This window comes from Typopeltis vanoorti, chromosome 18 (genome assembly GCF_054136105.1).
Source record: "Typopeltis vanoorti isolate ZY-2024b chromosome 18, IOZ_Tvanoo_1.0, whole genome shotgun sequence".
In the NCBI taxonomy this organism is placed as follows: Eukaryota; Metazoa; Arthropoda; class Arachnida; order Uropygi; family Thelyphonidae; genus Typopeltis; species Typopeltis vanoorti.
This window is the reverse complement of record NC_143566.1, coordinates 15,942,377-15,951,383: the sequence shown is the minus strand read 5'-3', so window position 1 is coordinate 15,951,383 and position 9,007 is coordinate 15,942,377.

Below are 9,007 nucleotides of genomic sequence, written 5' to 3'. Positions count from 1 at the left end.
GACGTTTTTGATTCGAATCTCGTATTATTTATATTTTAAGTAAGAAGGAATTGTTGTAGATTTCTCTATTAATTTCAGATGCATCTTTACAATAAAAATAATTAAAATAGTGATTGCATTCTCTGAAATAATACGAAAGGCATGGAATTTTAAAATCGCAGAAAGTTCTTTTGTTCTTTCGTCCTCTTGAGGTTAATGGGGAATCGGCCTTTAGAAGAGTTTTTTTGTATACGTCATTTACAGTGCTTGAGTTGCTTGAATATTGTTTAAAAATTCCAATAAAGTGAACGGGGAACAAAAGCCATAATAAAGAACACCGGGATCGATCAATTGCCTTTCACAAAAGCGTTAGTAATCGAGTTTCAGTAGCGGTGAAGTTCACCCACAGTTGAATGGGAGGGGGGGGTGTACTTTAGCTCGCATACAAGCTTTCTTTCCTCATCGATCACCTCGAAGACTCCACTGATCCTCTCCTGAAGGAATATTTACTCACCGGCGGACTGTTGTCATCGAAACTCTTCCGTTGGCGTGTCCGAACCTTGAAGATCGGAATAATGGTGGATGAGTTTCTTCACCAGTGAGAGCCTACCATCCTGTTTACGGGATCCCTAAAATGGAATCGAAAAGTGTTTTGTTCTACAGCAGGATTTCTGAATTAATTATGTGAAATGTTATATAAAAATAATCAACAAAACAACTTGGCTTACATGAATAATGTTGGTAGGGTTAACATGAGATGTAGCAAACTTTGGTTATTTTGTGTTTATTTTTATTTCCCAAATCGCTTTCAAACCTCCTCCAAAGTTGCGACCCATCCCGTAGTGAACAAGTGGAGAGGACGCGACCTTGTCTGGGTGTTCCAGTGCGTAGCTGTAACGTGGGCTCGGAGTAATGGGCAAATATTTATCCAACGGTTGCCTATATTTATCCGAACGTTTACATCCAATTGTGGGCGGGAAAATAAAGAACGTCACTCCGAGCATATTGCACGAGAGAGATAATTAGCCCACTATGGCGAGGCCGGAAACGAGCGATGCTCTCTGCGTACAAAAGTCCTATCTCGCCTAGCACCCTAAATTCTGTTGAATCTTGATGAGGTGAATAATACGAATCCATTGACATTTCGAAATAATTTAGATCGAAACAAGGTCTCGTCCACCTGTCAGCAGTTTGCGTAACTTCTATCAGTAGAAACAAGAGTGGATTGTATTCTGTTTTTCGCCATTTATACTTTACAATGTACCGAAAATAACGTCCAATAGATGGCGAAATTGTAACACTGGACTTAATTGAAACGTTCATCCTCTTCAGATTCAATTTTGAACTTCCAGCGATACAAAGCAAGTCCGTTGATTCCTTTTTAGGCTTCACAGAGTTACCGCTAGGATTTCGTGAGACTCTTTCTTTGTTCGTCTGAGAACGTCCTTCAATATCTCGGCTAATATCATTCGTAGAAGAACAAAAAGACGGCCTTCTTTGTTGCTAAGATACAAAGACTTGGCACGAGATCAAAAGATAAGAAAGTCTAGTTACCGTGTGATTTGTGATTGAATAAAACGAATTTTGGGTCACCGTCTCTCCCCCCCCCCCCACCCACAGCGATGCGTGAGGTGTGCGACCTCCTTTGACAGTTCCATTTGCGTCGTGATTTACATCAGGAACATCGTAATTGAACCAATAAGAAATTGGTGAGCACTTCGTTAATTTTGGGATCGTCGAAAACAGAGAAATGATTTCAGTTTTCGCCGCGAGGGCAGACTTATTTTGAAAGGAAGGAGGGAAGGGGTCGTCTAACACGATAAGAACGACTCAACATCCGAATGAAACTGTCTTTGTACGCGTAGCAATATCAAGAAATCTTACGAATATATTAACAATATCTTCGTAGGATTTGTACGCCAGCTCTCCCTTCTTATCTGAGACATTTGACCAAGAAAAACTCCGTCGGAGGAGTTAATAAAGCAGTCCTGCTCATATAACGACACACTCTAGAGACGCGTGCCGCGAATGTATTCTGAGTTGTCTGCATATGTTATTCCACTCTTCCTAGCGTACTGGTTACACTCGCCACGTGCAAGACGCGTGGAGTGTGTAACCAATTGCAAACTAGGGCCAGATGCTCTTTTTGCATATAATGAACAGGATGAAGCACAGAAGAACTCTAATTTGTATCACGACTCACGGAAGCACACCACTAGTTGCTGTTGTCGGAAAAGACCTTGAAGAGAACTTGCGTCTATCAGCGCTCTGTGGTTACTTAGTTGTAAGTAATAGGAGGGGAGGGTGGTAGGAGATGCCGTGGCATTTTCGTACAGGAAGATACGCCAATATTTTGCTGTGTCGTCTATCTGACCACGCAGGCATGTTAGAATCTTGAGAGGCTGCAGTGTTAGCGAGTGAAACGATGTTTAAGAGAATCAGTTTGCAGAGTATTCAGTTTTTCGTGCAACTCTGTTGGAGTTTTTTAAAATATACGCCTCTGCTTTTAAAGCGCTAAACATTTGCTTGCTTCATGCGCACGGACTGAATTCTGTGAAGTCATTTCACGTGCAGAACTGCCCGAGTGTGCCATTTACAATCCGATGTTAACAAACGCATGCGCGATCACGTGTGAATCACATTGTTAACATATTTCTTGCTGCCCAACCAAGACTGCGGGTTTATAATTAAATATAAAGAGTTCTGTGTGTGTGTGTGTGTGTGTGTGTGTGTGTGTGTGTGTGTGTGTGTGTGTGTGTGTGTGTGTGTGTGTGTGTGTTCGCGCTCATGAGAAAAAAAAAGCATTTTAATGTAGCTAGCAAAGAAATAACATTTATAATAGCGCAATTGATCAGAGCCACTTAATTGCAATTACGTGAAGAGAACGTGAAAAAAATTGAAAAAAATAAATTTTTTTTTTATTTTTTTCAATTCATCACCATCACATAGTTCTCCGGTCATTTAATTTGTTTGCACTTTCTTTCTTTCTCTACATTTTTCATTTTTTTTTGTGCTTAACCAGCAGTTTAATTAAATGTACAGTCGCTAATCAAATAAGGTCCACGATGTCAGCAAAATATTATTTAATTTGAACAAACAGTTTCTTTGCAGATCGCGCGTACTCCTTTTTTTTTTTTGCCTTTTAAGTGATAGTTGATTAAGTAGGCAAGCGGGATTATGGTTAATGCGCTACAGAACTGAAATTTGTTTACAACTCTTAGATTGCCGATTGCGTTTAAGATACGCTCGTGGTGTTTTGAAATGCCTTTCTCTGTTAATCCACTTAAATCAACGAAATTGTACTTCTTCGTTGTGCCGGTGCCTTCAAATACCGGAGACAAATTTGACATTTCTCCTGATACAGTCACAACATTCATGTTGTATTAAAAACTGGAGAACTCGTCCTAAACGACTCAAATCACTCAGCAGACGAATACCGGGCACTAGTTAATTCATCTGCACCATTTTTTCAATTGTTATACCGAGGGTGGTCTGAAAAGTTCTCGGCCTAACAATGAAAAAACGAATTCAAAATTTATTTCTATTTCTCAACATTATCTCCTTTAAGAATAATACGTTTATCCCCGCGATGCTTTTTCATTTGCAATTCTTCATGCAAAATATATCCTACACGTTCTTTTGAAATGCCTATAGTCTCAGCAATTTCACGCACTTTGACTCGCCGGTCATCCAATACCGTATCGTGCACTTGATCAATGATTTCTGGTGTTGTTACACTTTTTGGACGTCCTTCACGTGGATCATCTTCAAGGCTTGTACGGCCACGTTTAAACTCGGCAGCCCGTTTCTTAATTGTCGAAAACGAAGGAGAAGAGTGCCCATAAACGTTTTTGAACTTGGAATGAATTTCTTTTGCCGTTAAACTTTATTTTACAAAGAATTTTATAACCGCACGATACTCAATTTTATCCATTTCAAGGGATACAAACAATTTACAGCTGCTTTAGACAGTTGTAAAACACAAACTACTTAATAGAATGACTTGCAATTTCACATGGATGCTTATGAAAGATGTACCAACTTAGAAACAACTTCCTGTTGATAGTGTTGCCATCTATGGCCGATGCAGATTAACTGAGAATTACGTATTTTTTTAGTTTAACAATGACGACCCTCGTACATTGTTAAACTGAGAATACGTAACAATGCAATCTGTACACAACAGGCATTAATTGGCTGTGTCTAGTGTTTCTTTTATGGAATAAATTTTAATTTCCTCTATGAGTCTATTACTCATTACTCTCCCAATTTCATTTTATTATTAAACTCTTAGACTGTTGGCGTTCGATATTCCCGAGGGTGTTCTTTCCTTTTTATTTCTTTGAACATCCGATTACATTTTTCATGATTCAAATGACCTTCTTTAAGAACCAGCCTGTGTAGATATCGACCTTGACGGTGGGGATGTCAGGTTAGGTATCTTTTTTTCATTAATAATTCAGGCCCTGCGACTTGTGTGGATCCGATTACTCATGCACCCTCCCCTCCACTCTATATCTATAACACAATCATAGCATGACAGTTTGTTATCAGCGCCATCTACCTTACATTTCTTTCAAATCATTTGAAAATAAGCAATACAAGTATATAAATAATTTGATACGCGGGATAGAAATACCCGCGATTGCTAATTATTGATATTGGACTGTTGATACTAAGTTTAATTCCCCTTCAAATATAAAGATATCAATATAAAAATAATAAATTAAAATCAGCGAACGCCTTTTATTCCGTTATAGGGAGTAGTTAAAGCCATTTAACCTTATCTAACCTTTGGAGACTGAGTGGGCAGTTCAATCTCCACTTGTAGTCGATCAGAGATAGCTGACTCATGACTATCACTAATTATAAATGGCCACCGATGAAGAGATGGGTAAGCAAGTGCTGCATCTCTTGGTACCTAACCCTAACGGGATTTGTTATTGTCTGAAATAATGTGGGTTCTGCGGTCGATTTTCTTGAGTTTACGGGACGAAAAACCCGAGTTTCCTGGAGACAAAAAAGACCCTTTCCCGTGCCAAAGATCGACTAATTCGGGAATCGGTCGAAAAAAGTAAAAGTTCCTCTACTCAGCTACCAGAATTGAACTTACGACGCTCTTTATTCTGACGGTCAAGCACCGTGGATGGCACACGCCATTTCCACAGAGCTACACAGGCACTGTATAATGATAATATATAACGATTAATGGAAGAGTTAGACTGAAGAAAATATTTCAATTTCTCATCAGAGTAGTACGTTCTTAGGACCACACCAAAATGTTCTTGATTCTGTCATTTATGTCTGGTCTTTCTTTTCCATGAATTTCTGAGAAAATTTCAGAGAGAATAATTCATACTGGGCAGCTCAGGAGTTATTTAATTTTTGTTAATTAGTTCGGACATAAATTAATTAAAAAGAGAGTTTATTAGTAAAATAAAAACGATATTTAAGCTTCTCTTCCCCTCCTCCCCATTCCAGAGGTTCAAAAAGACTTTGACAACAATATCCAATGTCCAACAATACTTTATATTCTCTGTTTTCATTCAGACGTCTTGCGTTTCCATGGACAAAAGTAGAATATCTTTGTAATCTGATCAACAATAAATTAATTATAATTAAAACTCGATACAGAATGTGCATGTCAAGTAGAAAGAAATGACAAATCCTGATACAATTAGGTTTACGTGTTCTTTAATAACGACTACATGATTTTGTTAATGGCAGTGTTTTTAGTTTTAAAACTCTTCAAAATCCCATTAAGACCATGGGAAAACAATGAACACGTATGCACGATTGGCGGGTTTTTTAGATTTGCCTTCAGGAAAATCTGTTTCGAGTACCTCCAGATTTACTTATGTTTATGACCAAACGACGAAGTACAGTGGGAAAAGGTCGCTCGCCGTTTTTTGAAATCAGTGTCAGTAAAATTCTTCGTTAGGCATATTTTCCAGTTTGAATGCGTTATTTTCATTCCTGTTAATTGGATGTTATGAGTTAATCTGCTTCTCTTTCCCCTTAGGACAAAAAATGTCAGCCCAAAGCAGTTTTAAAAGTTTTCTTAAATTGTTTAAAATTTTCATTAATTAACAAGATTGCATATTTTCATCTTGTACGCATTAAATGCGTACAAATATGCAGTTTATGAACTGGACAATCAAACAGATCTCAAGTTTTTGTTTTCCCGAAGTGATTATAAATCAGCATTTATTAATTTGACTCCGTTTGCTGAGAATCGAAATAATTAAAGGTCACGTGATTTCTACAGCATCCGCGATGCTATTCTCCAGTCCACCTCAACATCCTTCTGTATAGAACTGTCTTCTTGATTCCACCGATAGCGCCTTAGGGTCAGTTTGGAGAACTATGCCTGTCTCCGCGGTGCATCATCGCTTAGATGAAGCTGCAGAACCTTTGAACTGCTAATATTTATTCGTAAAATAAGGTGTCCCAGCCACACCTCCATGATGCATACGTTCTTATCGGTTTTATGTGTTTCGGAAGAGAAAGACCGATATCGATGATGTACAGATGTCTTAAGTTGCGCCATTTGAAGTCATGGACGTTTTTCTGGATATCAAGTACCAATAAGACGCCAGATATTATCCATCCAGGCTCCGATGTCCATGGATTCAGAAACATGACAATAAATTGCCTATGATGTCTCCAATATACACGGAGTAGTGCCAGTAAAGTGGATTTTACCCTTTTGAAATAATACAAACAGAAATCAACCAGGGAATCAAGATGAAAAAATTAATTTATCTGCAGAATTTCCTTCATCCTCTCCCCAAAATGGTCAATCGAGAATACGCTAATACAACACGTGTTATCAAATTTGCAGAGAGAAACAAAATACTAAAAATGCGTTTGTCTGTTTCAAAAGAGGAATGATAACAAAGATTGAAGAGATCGGGATGATGTGATGAAGATGGTGGTAAAAAAAAGGTGCGGCAATTATCCGCAACAAAGACGAAAAATTAAAAGAAAGAAGGAGTATCATGTCTGGAAGTTCTTCGGAGTGGAAATGGTATTCATTTCCACTTACTCATTTCTTCGTATTCATCTGAATACGAAGAAATGAGTCAAGAAAAAAGAAGGTGGATATTCACATTTCATGCGAATGGAAGATCCAAAAGACACTTTTTTGAAAGAAAGTTGGAAAAGGAAGAAGAAAAATCTGAAATCGAATAAACAGGCCGAAAGAATAAATAATTATTTTCGGTCAATCCCATCATTGAAATAAAAAGGAGGATGAGCAGATTCAACTGTACTCGGACTGCCCTCAGGGTATAATTAGCAAGGACTTCTGTCAATAAATCAGCTTAAATATTTCCATGTTGCTTCTCGTACATTAAGCGAACAAATATTGTTCATTATGTCTGCTAATGCTAAAAAAGCAGTTTATTTAATGACACGTGCCCTTAAAATTAACACAGGTTGGTTCGAATCCTGTCGAAGACGAAGGAATGTAAGTTAATGGAACTCGAGGGTGAAGGATTCCCCCTCCCCAACAGATATTTTCTTCGAAAACGAAGTATTTATCTGTTTCCTTCTTTCCTGCAGACGAGATGAGATAGGACGAAAATTGGAGCGAGTGCCAGATAACATTACTTAAGTTGTTTTGAAGCGCTTCTATTAATGACTTGAAACCCACTGCAAATCACTTCGCGTTCAAAAGAGGAATTAATACCTTTTGATTTTTTTTAATATTGTCAGGACTGGGCATTACGATATTTATGTGGACCAAACTTTGAATAGGTTTTTCTAATCAGATGGTTTAAGGTATCTGAATACAATGAAAATGACTCGAAATTGGTTTCTCCACTATGACAATGCTCCAGCTCATTTTGCTTGTCATTCATGTAATAATGTTTGGCTAAATTTGCAAGACGGTTGTTCCACACCTTTCTTCCTCGCGTTCTGATCTTATATTCTGCTCATGAGTCTTTTTGTTTTCTTAAGTAAAGTTGGTATTAGAGAGAGAACTTACAAACACACAGAACAAACACAGAACTTCTGAAAATGATATTAATAGTGAAGGGAATTCTCAGTTTTTCTCAAGTCAAGAGGGAAATTCTTCAAAGGAGACAACATGAAATATAAAGCAAAAGCGATTTAAGTGCGATGAATCAAATCAACGTTAACACTTATTACTTGCAACTCATAAATACGAACGTGTAAGAGACGAGTTCATTTCTCAAGAGAGGAGGGTGTTTGTGTTCAGCCAAAGTGATTAAGTATCATGACTTAATGAGTTGACTCTAATTTACCCGATTAAATATCTCCTGAAAATACAAATTACACTCTTGAATAGCAAAGCGTGGATTTAAAGAATTGCCGATTTCTCGAGTCCATTCTGCGAAGGTGCATCCAACTTCTGCGTCAAGCAGGACGATCACTTTCTAAATACCGGACGTGAACGGACTTTGCTCCATCTAGAGTTGATTGTTGACAAGGAAAGAAATTCAAATTGTAAGTTGCTCCTTTTTTAAGTTAACCATTAATCAAGAATAGAACTTCTTAATCGGCAAATTCTTATTGGTTAATTCGTTATCGAAGAATCGAAGTTGTAATTTAATTGTTGGACTTGCGCAAAACCACAAAAGATCTATTGTTGCCATTTTTTTGCTGCAACTTCAGTCAACGAAGTTGTCCTGTTATTGAGTTTATTGGATTCTATCCATGTTCATTGACGTAAGGTTTAAGGTATATGATTGAATAGAGTCTGGAAGACTTCATTTCGGAGATGTAAATTAATAGAGATAAGGGATATTATAAATCCGCCCTTATTCAAAGCGAAATATATAGAAACTTAGAAAGTTTCGAATATAATGTAGATTGAGTGTTTTGTATAGTTTTTAATGGTTTAGTGGAAACGTTCGTTGCCATCCACTTTTAATTTCATGCAACAATGCCTCAAACAACATCCAATTGTTGCGAGATATTGCTAATAACAACCGACTGTAAAAGTTTTTATTGTTGCAGATTATGTTGAATGTCAAACGGCAGGAAGCAAACCAAGTAC